Below are 15,823 nucleotides of genomic sequence, written 5' to 3' on the forward strand. Positions count from 1 at the left end.
TGCCAACCTTGGAGAGATAAAGTAGGGGCAGCAGCACAAAGTTTGGGATGAACAGCCCGGAGGCTAATGTTGTACCTTCACACATGAAATTATTTAGAATCATGGCTATGACCACTGTCGGAATGTAGCAGGACAGAGTAAACAGCAGAATGAGTGTGATGACCCTGAAAGCCTTCTTCGTGTTCAGGTCCATCGTTTTGCTGCTTCTGTCGCCAGGTTTCGGTTTGATCAGGACTTTAAGTATCGCTACGCTGCAGAAGATCATAATTGCAATGGACGCACAGAAGATGAGCTGGAACAGCACAAAAAATCGGGAGTTTTTACCGCCAAGTACGCCACAGCCCGCGGAAACAATCCAGACCACAACAGCACTCAATATCCTGAACTTGCTCATCTTCTGACTCAAATACGTCATGGGGTGGACCACAGCTATGTAGCGCTCCACACAGATGGAGGCACAGAAAAGCGTACGGCCACAAAAGCCGGAGACGCGCATGTTTAAGGCAATGTCGTTCAACGTTTCGTGGCACACAACATTTGTCAGCAGAAGCAGACAGAAACAAAGACAGTTGCAAAGCTCCATGGCGGCCTGGTTGATGGCCAGGATTTCAGACGAAGCCAGGCCTTGGTTAGACGCGGCTTGTTTGATGGCGGACAGGAGAATCCAGACATTTAAGGGCAGGCACAGCACAAGGCTTACAAGAAGTGAGATGACATACAGGGTCTGAGTTACAGGCACATGAGTCCAGCATATTTCAAACAAACAAGAATTGGTGGATGAATTTCCTGATTCCATCGCTACCCTGCAGTGAAAACACACAAGAACAATTCCTCGCATGCATTATAATTTGACAATTACTGGATACACTTTACTGTATGAACCGATTTGCAAATAAAGTTCACGTCAGTTTTATGATTAATACTGTGAACCTTATCAAATTATTATTCAAAATAGATTTTATTACTTTTTACTATACACTAACTCATTAGGGTACATTCAACTACTAAACAATTAAAACCAGTGTAACAGAGTGTGAGACATTGAACACGGTGGCTAAATGTATAGATATGCAATAATTTGAGAGTTTTTTTGCAGTTTGTAAATTAATAAAACAACATACAATGTACATTGTGCAATTAAATGAAATGGAATGTACTCACAGACAGTAGACAGCAGAGAGTCATTTACTTTTTGCTCTCTATCCAGGTGACTGAAGCCATACATTCACACAGGGAGGCCCCGCCCATTTATTTAACATGCTGCATGAGATTCATGTTACATCGAGATATACACTCTAGCAAAACGAATTAAAGGTTCTCCATCCTCCCAACAGTCATTAAATATGTAAGACAGACAAATAATGATAATTAAAAAGAAAAAGTATCAGTTATGATTTCATGTTGATATCTAGAGCTGTGCTACAAGAACTGGGCGTCGGTCTCTCCCGACTCCATGCACGTAATGTTGTTGTTTCCTGAAAATAAGTTTAAATAAATTGCTGTAAATAGTTTAAATAAATTAATATTGGATTCATGTTTGACAAGATATTTAGATCATTTAGACTGCAAATTGCATAATACTTAATATGCAACAACTATGTGTTGTCATCAGTTAAATGTAAAAGTGAGTGAGTGCCATGAAAACCAATACATGTACCAAACAAACAAATAAAAAACATGCACACAGTCACTCTCCATTTCTTTATTAATCCATCAGGGGCTTACTAGCATTTTACAGTAAGCAATAGGGCAGAGAGCGGGATAACAAAAAAAAACAGATACATTTCAGGCACAAACGACTGTATTGAACATATTGAACAAAAAATGATCAGAAAAGATAATAACATCCTAGAATATCACTCGAAATCTTAGAACCATGCCAGCCACTGGATCTGGATATTCAAATCCATATTCATCTTGTGGGTAATCTATCGTTTTCTCAACATTCCTTCGTCTTGTCCCAGCTTAGAGCCGGTCCCCATGCCCGCTGTTGGGAATTCTCACCTGGATGCATGGATGAGGCTAAATACGGAACGTCGCCGAACAAGGTGAAAAGTAGAGTGGCTGCGGTCACCCACAAACCTTTCAACATTTTCTGGCTGCTGTTGCCTGGTGAAATTATGAATTTTGAATCTGTTATGAATCTGTTGCTCAGATATTTTAGAAGGTAGACCATGGCCAGGTAACGCTTCGTACAGATATCATACTGTAATGAGGGCATAAAGGACATCTGGGCATGGGCAGGACATCTGAGCGCTGATAGTGGCATGTCGTTCGGAGACGAACTCTGTTTATTAAATGATATTTCAACAACAAAAAATGTAACAAATACATTAAGAATAAATCATAAAATGTAATTCCAATCAGCTCTCATCTCTCGCTGAAATCTTTGGGCCAGTCTTAATAGACCTGGACCAAAACACTGATCTAACAGACATTAAGCAATTCTCTTTACACATTTCCAACACTTCCTAATAATCACATTGTACATCTATCAAACAATAAATGAAAATACATTTTAAAACATTTCGGTTACATAATCTTGCATTCATTTTAAATAATTATACATCACCGATAATATGCCAGCGCCACTTTGGTTAATTCCCAGCTCCGCCCTTCCCCAGCATCCGGGAAACATTTAAAACCGTCCTGCACACAGAAAACTGCACACAGGGTAAGACGAGAACTATACATCAATAAAAATGGTTACCGTTATATACGCGTTTATGCAAAAAAAAAAAAAAAAAAAGCCCAAAAAACACAAAAAACATTTCCTTTGAAAATATATTGTGATTTGTTAACTAAGCACGTTGGAAGTTGCTCTGGATAAATGCCTTAAATGTAAATGCGAATGTTAGTTAAAAATGAGACTCAGCAAAAAGCAACATTCTGCAGACATGAAAGCTCGTGGTTAGAAACACGCCCTCCGCCGGGCCCTGCCAGCCTTGCACAGGTAAAGCAGGGGGGGTAGCAGGAAGTTCGGAATGAAAAGCCACGTCGCCGCCGTTATGGCTTCACAAAGTAGCGCGGACGGAACTACGTACGTGACCAAATATGGAACGTAGCCGCACAGACTAAACAGGAGGATGAGTGTGATGACCAGGAAAGACTTCCGCTTGTTCTGGTCCATGATTCTGCTGTTTCTGTCCCCAGGCTTTGGTCTGATCAGGACCTTCAGCATGGCAAAGCTGCAGAAGACCATAATTGCAATGGACGTACAGAAGTAGACCTGGAAAAAGATCAGCATGCTGACGTTTGTGACGGCAAGCACGCCGCAGGCCAGCGAAGTCACCCAGTTCACGCCGGCGCTGAACACTCTCAGCTTATTCATCTTCGGACTCAGATATGTGAGCGGGTGGACCACGGCCACGTAGCGCTCCACGCAGACGGAGGCGCAGAAGAACGAGCGGCCGCTGAGGCAGCAGATGGTGAAGAACCCAACCGTGGAGTTGAGGGCCGCGTTGCACGTGACATTGTCGAGGAGAAGCAGAAGGTAGCCCAGACAGTTGCAAAGCTCCATGGCCGCCTGGTTGAGGGTCGTGGTGTCGGATGAAGCCGCGCATCCGGTAGACGCGGCTTGTTTTATGCCGAGCCGAAGAACCCCGACATTAATGGTCAGGAAAATGAAAATACTTACGACAACGCCAGCATTGTGCAGCATATACGATACGGGAGCTGAAATCCAGCATATCCGATGAAAACAAGTGATGTCAAACGAAGAATTGTTCATCTTTTTCTTTTGCCTGCAGGGAATACATGATATACATATAATACATATAATATAATAGTTGGGGGTCCTAGTGAACCAGAATAGGTCACTTCATCGATGGTAACATGGAAGCACGTTGTAAGTCGCTCTGGATAAGGGCGTCTGCCAAATGCCTTAAATGTAAATGTACAATGGAACTTGTTTTATATTATATAATAATTGCATTGTTGCAGATCATGCATACATTTTTATTTTCCATTGTAAGATGGTAAATTCCAGGTCCATGACTTTAATAAAAACCCTCAGTTTATGACCACAATAATCCTGTATCAGGAGTTCAATGGACATCAATGGACAATCTGCACGCAGTTACTGTCTGTTTTTTTCCTACTCCATTAGGGCTCTCGCCCCCTCAGATACAGGGGTTCTCCCCCAGCTTCTGGGCCTTTCTCTCTCCCACCCCATCTTCTCCAGGTCCATGCTGCCTCTCTGAAGCTTGGATCCCTGCTTTCTCTCTCTTTCCCTCCATATCTTTCTCTTTTCCTTTAATTTGGGGTTTTCTGTAACATTGGTACCATTTTTACATACAATATTTACATAACTGCAATAGTAATCTACTGGTGTTAATAAATTAGAAACTGTTCATTCAGTTAACTTCTATTGTTCCATGCCGCTCTAGGTTCAGGTAACATCAGTCAGATTAAAAAGGTCAATGCAATTCTCATCGCAGGATTTCCAATTCCATTTTCCTACATATTTTACACTATATTCCATCACAAAAGAATGTAAAAATGTGTGTAGATTTGGAAACGAATGAACTCTACTCACCGACAGCAGACGGTGCATCACTTCTTTTCTGCCTAGGTGGCTGATTAAGATCCTGTGCTCAAGTCACGCCACACCCATGAGGACTGGTCATTTGTTCATCAGTTGTCGAAGTGCATGAATGCATGCAAATGTACAAAAAACAGTACACAGTACCATTCAACATGTTTCAGGGTTTTTTTCTTGGTGAGAAAATGCAATTTTAGCACCCCGACACATCCACCCCATTTGATTTGAGAGACCCCGTTGATTTTGTAAAATGTTTTCTATATACTGTATTTAGCTTTTAATACAGGGCAAGTGCCTAGCGACACAAAATACATCATGAACCAACGCAGCCACAGAAATTTGCACAAAAAATCTGAAGTGACATACAGAGTCTGATTTACAGGCACTAAATATGTCAAATAAAAAAGAATTGGTAAATGAATTTCCTCAGTACGTTGCTACCCTGCAGTGAAATCACATAATAAAAAACTCTTTCGAATAATTTGAAAATGACTCCATACACCGCCCTGTACGAACGCATTAACAGAACTGCAAATAAAGGTCAGTTTTATGATTAACAATATGTAGAGAAATGTACCCAGCCCTGTCAAAGTATTGTAAGAAGTGCAAAATCAAAGAAGGCACATACTCACATTGCTTATTGTGCTGTATGCATATTCAGAAATTTTGGACTGACATCAATAGAGATATTAATAACATATTTGGTCAAAATGTAGCCCTTTCTCCTTCCTCATGTATTCTATTTAAAGATAATCCTCTTAATATCTCTTTAGTTGCAAAACATCTGAAAAGTCTGTTTTTCTGTGAAAGAAGGTGTATCTTATTAATGTGGGTGTTCTAGCATCTCACAGTGGATAAGCAGTGTGTTCGAATTCATGCCTTTTGAAGCTCTTAGCCTGAATTTGAGAGATGAACCTTACAGTTTCCACAAGGTTTGAGGTCCATTTAAAACGTGAAGAAAGAATACTGTAGATGTTAATGTAATTAAATCTTCTCACTAACAGCGGACAGCGCTGCTTTCTTCTCAGGTTTTTAAATACATCCTGCCCAACCCATAGGGGATAAGCTGTATGTCTGAGATGAATTGATCTATCTAGATATACAGGATTGTGCAAAAGTTTCGGCTCGTACTGAAAATATGTAAAGGTTCCTCATCTTCCCATCTCTGAATTTTATCCCAGAACATTGTCCCCACTAACTGAAATGTAAAACTCAAATAATGATTATTGAAGCTCCCCTGACATAAATATTTCACTTTGTGAGATTATTTTAGATTATTAATATGATTAAATTAGCCTGTCTGTGGCTTCTAAATGTGCAAAGCATTGTGGTTGCTCTGTGATTGGATGTAAAAATAAGGACAAATGTAGTTAAAAAATGTACTTGACTCTGCGAGACTCTGAGAAACTAGTGGGTTAATTTCACCTTTTACTGATAAAATGCAGACACGACACCAATTTATTTGGTTGGTTAAGGGTGTTGATTCTGTAGGCCGCTCTCCTCCTCGTCCCACCTCTCTCCTCCTCATTAGCATTTAAAGCTACAGACACCAAAATGCCGCATCCTGGGGGAAATCTCATTTTTCACGTTAGGGGACCTTTAAGAAGCGAACAGCGGCCATAATACTGATGTCTGGAGCTTTGCTACAAAAACTTGGGAGTTGGTCTCTGGCAACTCTGTAAACCAATGAATGATCTCATACAATTTATAGTCAATGGAGATTAATATTGCATTTCTACTCTAAGAACAATAACTAATATAAAACGCATGTCATTGTTTCATGAAAATAAAAGGTTCTACAATAAATAGTTTAGGTCAGTCATTGCTGGATCCATGTTTTAGACAAATTAATTTGCACTGTAGCAGAAATTATATAATACTTGAACATATCATGTGCTGTCATCACTTAGATGCAAAAGTGAATGAAATCTGTGAGAAAGAATTAATGGACCAAACTGCTGAGTTTGTATGGAAATTACAACAAAGACACAAACTGAGTCACCCTCCCAATCCATTATTTATTGTGAATGTGCCTGATCCATCTGGGGCTTACCAGCATTGTACAGTACAGTATGGGGCACAAAGCTGGGTAACAAAAAATAATTTTTTTACATTACTGCTGTAATGACAGCGAAAACCCTATAAATTGCAGAAAAAAAAGGTCAGAAAGGACATTGTTAACGCTAACATTCTTGAATCTCACTTTTATTCTCAGAAACATGTCAGCCACTGGATCTTGCCAAACTTGGACAGATAAAGTAGGGGCGGTAACATAAAGTTCGGAATGAAAAACCAAGTAGCCGCAGTTAAAAATTCACAATAATGCTCAGCTATAAATACAGGCGCGGTTAAAAACGGGATGTAGCCGAACAAGGTGAAGAGCAGAATGGCAGCGATGACCCTGAACGCTTTCATCTTCTTCTGGTCCCTGCTTCTGTTGTTCCGGCCACCCGGTTTCGGCTTCAAGAGAACTCTGAGCATGGCGAGGTTGCACAAGATCATGACAACGATGGACATGTCGAAGGAGATCCGGTATAGTGACATGAACGAGCTGCTTGTAATTTCAAGTGCTCCACAGATCAGGGGAATCAACCAGTTCAAACAAGCATACATTTTTCTGTGGATGTTGAATCTCTCGTGCAGATATTTTACGGGGTGGACCACTGCCAGGTAACGCTCCAAGCAGACGGTTGAGGAGAAATATGTGCGCCCACAGAAACAGAATGAGTTTATGTATAAAACAAAACCAGAGAAGGCCTCGCCGCATATGATATTTGTGAGCAGGTTCAGAAATAAGGAAAAACAGTTGCAAAGCTCCATGGCTGCCTGGTTGAGGGTCAGGATGTCCGACGGAGGCAGGCGTCCTATAGACAGGGTTTGTTTGATGCCAATCTGAAGAACCCAGACATTCAAGGGCAGGAAAACCACGAGACCCCCAAAAAGGGCAATCACATAAAACGTCTGAGATATGGGGGATTTGATCCAGCAATTTCCATGTATACAAGTGCTGTTAAATGTAGAATTTTCCGTTGCCATTCTTTCCCTGCATTAAAATGAATGATGCATAAAATATAACAATACAGCCTGCATCAATTTTCTGTATGCATGTATATGTCAGCAGAATCATACAAAAAAAAAGGTTAATTCCTTTGCAAATGAATGATGCATTAAATATATCTACACAGCCTGCATCAATGTCCTCCAAAACGTTTGACTCCAGAACTTAAACGCATTATTCAATGAGACAAGACCAAATAAGAATAAATATTACGCTGGGTGCACAGGGATAGGTATAATTCTACAGTTCTGAGATATGCCAAGTTATGCCAAGAATTAGCGTAAAATTAGGTTATGTAACAAATACAAATGACATAACTATTCTGTACTCACGAATTAAAGAATAGACAGCGCAATATTTTCCTTATGTGTGAATGCCCGGTTCATTGCCTGAAAAAAACAGGCTGACTGCCTCCTCCTTCTAGGACGTATTTATTAATGGTCAAACTATGCAAAAGGATCAACTATTTAAATAAAGAGGCAATTAAACCATTGAGCCTGTGCCATAGATTCATATAATATGACCACAATGTCCATTTATTAGATGGTTATTTGTCCCTTCTGACCTTACCAGACTTGTGCAGGTAAAGTAATGGATGTAGCACAAAGCTGGGTAGTAAAAACCAGATGAAGACAGCATAATTGATGCAAACGAGTTCCAGCGAACTGTTCCAAGTTGTCAGGGCGACCTGAGGAGCGTAGCAAACGATTGTGACAAGCAGAGTGAGTGTGATAATTCTGAACGCGTTCTTCTTCGACTGCTCCATCTTCTTCGCGTCACCATCGCCAGGTTTAGGCTTCATCAGGATTTTCAGCATGGCCACGCTACAGAAAACCATCACCGTAAGCGATATGTAGAAAGGTGCGAAAAACATCAGGTCGGGTACGCTGTTGATGAGTTGACATGCACCAAAAAACAGTGCAACGACCCAGGTCAGCCCAACGCACAAGAGCCGGAACTTGCGCATCTTTGAGCCCAGGTACGTCACCGGGTGAACCACAGCCAGGTACCGCTCAACACAGATCGAACCACTAAACAGCAAGCGTCCGTAAAAAGACGCGTATGTTCCGAAGATTTTCACCGAATGCAGTGTTTCATCACTTGCGACCCAGTCGAGCAGGGTCAAGGTGAAGCTGAGACAGGTGAAAAGTTCCATGGTCGCCTGGCTGAGGGTCAGGACGTCGGAAGACCTGCTGAGCAGGGCTTGTGGTAGGCTCAGTCTGAGAACCCAAACGTTTAAAGGCAAGAAGAGCACAACAATGAGACAATGTGGAATGAGATACATCACAAGGGCTACAGGAGCGACTGTCCAACAGTGAAAAGCAAAGGAACTGTTGAGTGAAGGTATCCCTCCACTTGCCATTCTCGCCCTGAGGAGGAGGAAGAATTTTTTTTTCCAAGATATTAGGAATGAATTAAGTAAAATGATTCATCATGAATTTACCTGAATTCTGCTGGACTTCTTCAGAACTCTGTAAAAGAACTTCCACGCCCCCCTTGCATAACAGTAGAGTCTAAACATGGAATTCATGAATGTAGGAGGGGGAGAAGAGATGCATAATGAACACTGAATATGGATATGTGCTCCTCACCAAGAGCGGCCGAGTGAGGAGGGGTGTGTGCATCGCGAGGGAAGCTAGATGTGGCATGGATGTGGCTCTGACCAGGAAGTCCAAGTCCAAGCTCAGGCTCCAAGAGAAAAAAAGTCAAATTCCTACACGTGGAAACATGACAAATAACACACAATAATTTCTCAATTCGTACATTTTTTTCAGGTGACAGCACATCGCATGTATACATCACTTTCTAGTGCAAGTTATTCCTGATGAGGCCTGCCATATCATGGACCTGACTTTGTGGAATGCTTCGGGTCCATGTCTAATGTTGCCCCTGATTACCTGATTGTATACCGCTGTGTCACGGTAATTTATGTTTTTTTGTTGTGAACCACTGATTTTGAGTATTTGTCTGTCTCAGGTGTAGGTGGAGGTCACCTCTCCCAACTCTGCAGGACATTTTATCCAAGAGATGTAGGGCCAGGGCCATCAAGGTCATTAAGGACAAATCGCAGCCAAACAATTGTTTTATTGTCATTATTGTCACAATTGTCATTAATGTGTCTTTTTCAATTACTAAAATCAGGCAAAACTCTGGCACACAGTAGTTTTGGTTATCAAATCATTTATTCATTTCAAATGCAAATAGGTGACCATAAAATATGACAATAAGTTTAGAAAAAAAAAACACACACACATACAACCAAAAAAATGCTCGATACCTTTTTTTCATGTTTTTTTTTACATTTTTAAATGTGTCATCATTTAAAAAATAAATTCCTTGTTTGACTTCTGACTTTGTCAGCCACAGTATAGGGTGAAGCATGACCGTGGCAGGAGCACACAATGTTTGTGACACAGGAAATATAATGACATCCACACAATCTTTAGTCCAGCATGTATCATATATACAAATTCCTGTGAGAACCAGTGTGAGCAGGATGCTTCTGAAAGCATTTGTCTTGGCCTGCTCCATGCTCTCTGTGTCACTGTGGAATAACCCAAGGCTACGGAAGGTTACTACAGTGAGGGTGACAAATAAGCTGAGCAAGTAAAACCAAAGACCAAATAAATCGTTCAGGTCACCTCAGCGCTTATTGGCCTGAACTGATGCATCTTTGCACTCAGGCACATCACACGGTGAACCACAGCCAACTAGCACAATGGAGGTAATGACTGTGAATTGCAGTAATTGGTAAACCAATTCAGCTACATTTGAAAGTGACTGGTAACTGTAACTCATAACTAGTTTTTGATATCTACTTGTGGTATTATCTAAAGCGCTTTTGTTAACCTAACTGGTAAGGGATGCAGTGGCATCAGTGATTTGCCTTCTAAGTGGGCAGTTTAGGGTTTCTGCTCTGTTTATGTATGAGCATTTGTGAGTTGAAGTCCTACTTTATGATCTACATCCAATTTACACTCAACCAGAGCCCAATTTTATTGTAGAATAGCGGTTTAGTTTGACCCCTAATTACTCCATATTGGATTAGAGTGTTAAAAGACATCTGACCCAGTTGAGTTTGCCAGCCCGGAACAAATACAACAGGGGTTGAGGCACGAAGCTGGGGAAATAAAGCCAAACGCAGATCGCATTTGATACACAATAATGATACCTGGATATCCATATCAGGTTCATGAAACCGTACATGAAACCGCTAGCTACTGAGATAACTAGAGTGATGGTGATGACTCTGAACGCATTTCTCTTCACCTGGTCCATATTTGCAGAGTCAGCCTTGCCCGGTTTGGGCTTCCTCAGAGCTTTCAGCACGGCCAGGCTGCAGAAGATGATGATGATGAGTGTGGAAAATAAAAGCGCCAGGAAAATTTGAAATGGTACCTTAAAGACGACGTGAACTGTGCTAAAGCCCAACAAAACCGGCCAGGTCAGCACGGTGCACCACAACCTGAACTGGTGCAAGTTCGAGCTCCGGTACATCACAGGGTGAACCACAGCCACGTAGCGCTCAACACAAATAAAGCAATTAAAAAATACACGTCCATACAGGGCAGCACACATGATGTGCCAGCGAATCTGTGACAAAGTTTCATTGTAGCTGAAGATCATGATCAGACTGAGGATTAAACTGAAAGAGAAAATAACGTCCGTGATGGCCTGGCTGAGGATCAAGATTTCTCTCTTAGCCAGGAGCTCCATGGACACCAAGTAAATAACCCAGATGTTGAAAGGCATGGAATAGGCAATGACTAGAAAGAAGGCAGTGATGTACATGGCCTGGGATACAGGAGCAACGTACCAGCAGATCTGCTCGTATAGGCTGTTGTCGAGTGAAACATTTGTCTCGCTGCTTGTCATTCTTACCCTGTGGCAGAGAAATCAGCACAGCTCATCTGAGCTCATTTTCAACTCCATTTACATACAAGCATAAACAAACACAATCAACCATTGATTAATGGTTTAAGAAGGATTAATGAAATATTTTTTTTCTTAAATGATTTACCTATCAGAAGATTTTTTGATTCAGGTGAAGCACTTCCGTTCCGGAGCAAACGAATCCCTGGACGGTCGAGGTTATTGTCTTTAGCTGCAGTGTGTTACTTTAGCCTCTTGACTTGAATTGATGCTACATTCTCATAAGCCCCTCCCACTCAATCATTGGAATAGATTTTATACTTGTTGGTATAGGAGCTTAATGTTCGTTTACTCTGTTGTGTCATTTTTCTGAAGTAAAAGGTTTTTTATCAGTTTTTAAAGCTAATTCAGTACGTTTATAAATAATCTAATAACAAAATGCGCAATCATGTGACAACTTTATAATGCAATTTATTGTCATCAAATAAAAATAAAAACACAGATTAACATAAGTAAACACATGGGTTGAAATGGCAAGTGGAAAAAACATAGTATTGAAATTTAAAACAACACATTGAAATAAAAAAAGTAAATTAAAGACAAGAAAAAAAGAACCAAGTCTTGAATAAGTCTACAGATTTAGCTGAACCCATTTATATGGGAAGGTTATTCAGTAGCCTCGGTGCCACCGACTGAAAGGCTCTATTCTCCCTACTCAATAACCTCGTGGGGAAGCAGCTATCTATTTTTTTGGTCTAGTACCAAACAGAGCCTGCTTTAATGTGTTTAGAAAGAAGATCAGACAAACAGCCCATGGCTCTTTTGGTCAGTACAGGAATTTTACGACAAATTCTCAAATTGAGAGTGAGCTATTGTAACAAGTATAAAATCCTCTAAATATGAGTATTTTTCCTGGAATATGAAAATAAGATGGTCGCAACAGTTTGGTGTAAGTTTCAGTCAAGCAAGGCAAGATATAGCTCACCCCGGACTCAAAGCATTACAATAATCTGAACATTATGACACATGAACAATTTTTTTGTCAGCCAAGATGATCATTGTTTTGATACATGATTATTGCACAGCCAATAATTTATCCAAAAATATGCATGTAAAATATGTAAAATGAATGTTTAAAAAAAATCATAAAGGACCCTGGACTGAACCTTGAAGTACCCAGCTTTTTTAAAACTAATTGGAGCATTTATGAAGGAATGTATTGATAGTATAATATGGTGTATGTTAACGTAGGTTCATTTAAGTAGGTTATTTGTGAATCTTCATTCCCCCTTAAATGAAAGATCCACCAGAATAAATCTGAGCAGCATCTGCATTTTAGAAGCAAACAATGATAATGACTAGAGTCTTCACCTCATTGTTTAAAAAATTCGAATGAGCCCTCATTCACTCTGGAAAAGTGTATGATCTTTCCATACCTCTTCGAAGCATCAAATCCAGCTGAGTTTACCAGCCTTGGACAGATACAGCAGTGGATGTGGCAGAAAGCTGGGGCTGTACAGCCAGGTGCAGACTGCATTTATGACACAATAACGATCCAGTGAAATCCACACTAGGTTCAGGCCAAAATGCGTTAGACAGCATGTGACTATGATTACTAATGTGACGCTGATGACTCTGAAAGCATTTCTCTTCACCTGGTCCGGGGTCTTAGTGCCACCATCGCCCGGTTTGGGCTTCTTAAGAGCTTTCAGCACGGCCAGGCTGCAGAAGACGATCACCACGAGTGTTGAAAGTAAAGGCACAGAGTAGACTTGAGGCGGTGGTCTGTAGAGAAAGTGAAAGGTGCTAAGGCCCAGTGAAGTCAGCCATGTCAACACGGTGCACCAGGACCTGAACTGGGGCATCTTCGAGCTCCGGTACATCACGGGGTGAACCACAGCCAAATAGCGCTCGACACAGATACAACCATTAAAGAAAACACGGCCAAACAATCCAATGTACATCGTGTACCATCTAAGCCTTGACAAAAATCCATTGCAGATGACACTCATGAGCAGGCAGAGGCCAAAATTCAAACAGAAAAGAACGTCCATGGTGGCCAGGTTGAGGGTGAGGATTTCCTTCTTACACTGCCCAGTTCCCAGCCAAAGGACCCAAATGTTCAGGGGCAAGGAATACGCTATGACCAGAAAGAGGGCAACAACATACATGGCTTGAGATACGGGGGCGATCTCCCAACAGATCTGATAATCACAGGACGTGCTGTTGAATAAAACGGTTCTCTCTGCACTTGCCATTCACACCCTGTGGCAGAGGAAAGATGTCAGGTCATTCTTTCCATTTACGCGCAAATGTGTGTGATTGTTTTATTTTTACCCGAATGAATTAACTGAGATGCATCTAAAACCATTTACCTTAGAACAGAAGTTTAGGTTGTTGTTAGTCAAAAGGCGCAGCACATCCTTTCGGGAGCAAACAACTCCCTGCATGGTCCAGTTTACATATTTCCATCCATCTTTTTGGATATTTGCTTTTGAATAGACGTTATGTTCTGCCTTTTAAAGCACTGCCACGGTGAGATGAGGATGAACCGTTGTGATCTCCACTCACACGGGTGTGCATAGCAAGAAGGAAGCCACAGCTTACCGAGGGCTTGTCTCAGGTTTGCATCTGATCATACAGGAACGGCTCAGACAATGATGTCACAAACGTCAAGAGAAGATGGATCTTTCAGCTCAACTTTGTCCAAACAAGTTGTACCATGCTTTAATGCCAACGTCTGAAAAATCTCCATCTCCACATTCCTATTACCAAAAAATAAATAGACATTTTTCAGACTGGACAACAGAGGCGTGGGCAAACGAATGATTTTTATTGCTGTGTTTAACATGAAGGAATGAACATTTACATTTACAGCATTTATCAGACGCCCTTATCAAGAGTGAATTACAATCAGTAGTTACAGGGACAAGTCCCCCCCCTGGAGGAACTTAGACAGCAAGAAACTGTGACCAATAGAGTGATGGTGATTTTCGTTGCCTGGTGCATGTTTCCAGTGCCACCATCACCCTCCCCTCCTTTTTCTTCTTTTCTTTTTGTGATCTGAAAATGCGGGGGATATTAACAGTAAGGTCTGTCAAAGTCCACTGAGACACCCTGATTGTGCCTTTGGGCGAAATTGTTGTATATAGTTGTCGTATATGTATATGTAATGTTGAAAACCTAACCTTTCACGTTTGTGTGTAATTAATTCTTTACTCCTGTTTTATTGAACACATTTTAAACTGAAAAGACCTTGTAATAAAACACAGTCACAAACACAGATCTATTCGTTTCGCATTATTTTGAAAAGAAGGATTTATAATGCAAAATTGTACAACACAGTAGGAAGATTAAACACACAGAGCACTGACGTCACTATACATGATCATCACTGATTTTATCACATTCTGATTTAGAGGCATCTTTTACAAGCTGACAAAGCTGACAATGACAAAGACTAGAGGCCTCGTCTCATCTATGGCGTGTTCCTATCCTGAAAATTTGAGTTTGCCAGCCTTGGACAGATACAGCAGTGGATGCGGCAGAAAGCTGGGGCTGTACAGCCAGGCGCAGACTGCATTCGAGACACAAAAATGATGCAGCGACGCCCATGTCAGGTTCATGCCACCGTACGTGCAACCGCAAGCAACCGAGACGGCTAGAGTGATGGCGACGACCCTGAAAGCGTTTCTCTTCACCCGGTCCACATCCGCAGAGTCGCCCTCTCCTGGTTTGGGCTTCACCAAAGTTCTCAGTATGGCACGGCTGCAGAAGATGTTCACTGCGAGCGTGAAAAACATGGGCACGATGTAAAAAGAAAACGGCGTTTCACAGACCAGATGAACGACGCTAAGGCCCAGTGAGGTCGGCCAGGTCAGCCCGGAGCACCATAGCCGGAACCGGCGCATCTTCGGACTCCGGTACGTCAGCGGGTGAACGACAGCCACGTAGCGCTCAACACAGATGAAACTGTTAAAGAAAACTCGGCCGCAGAATGCGACGTGCATCGCGTACCACTGAACGTACGACAACGCTCGATTGCAGACGATGGCCATGAGCAGGCAGAGGCCGGAATGGAAGCAGAAGAGAACGTCCATGGCGGCCAGGTTGAGGGTCAGGGTTTCCGATAAGCTCTTGGCCAGGCATTGCTTGGTGCCCAGCCAAAGAACCCAAATGTTTAAAGGCAAGGAAAAGGCAATTACTAGAACGAGAGCGGTGACATACATGGCGTGAGATGCAGGGGCGATATCCCAGCAAACCTGATAACTGCAGGAGGTTCTGTTGAGTGAAACGTCTCTCCCTCCGCTTGTCATTCTTACCCTGCAACAGAGGAAGCATTGCAGATG

Source organism: Denticeps clupeoides, chromosome 1 (genome assembly GCF_900700375.1).
Source record: "Denticeps clupeoides chromosome 1, fDenClu1.1, whole genome shotgun sequence".
Taxonomy (NCBI): Eukaryota; Metazoa; Chordata; class Actinopteri; order Clupeiformes; family Denticipitidae; genus Denticeps; species Denticeps clupeoides.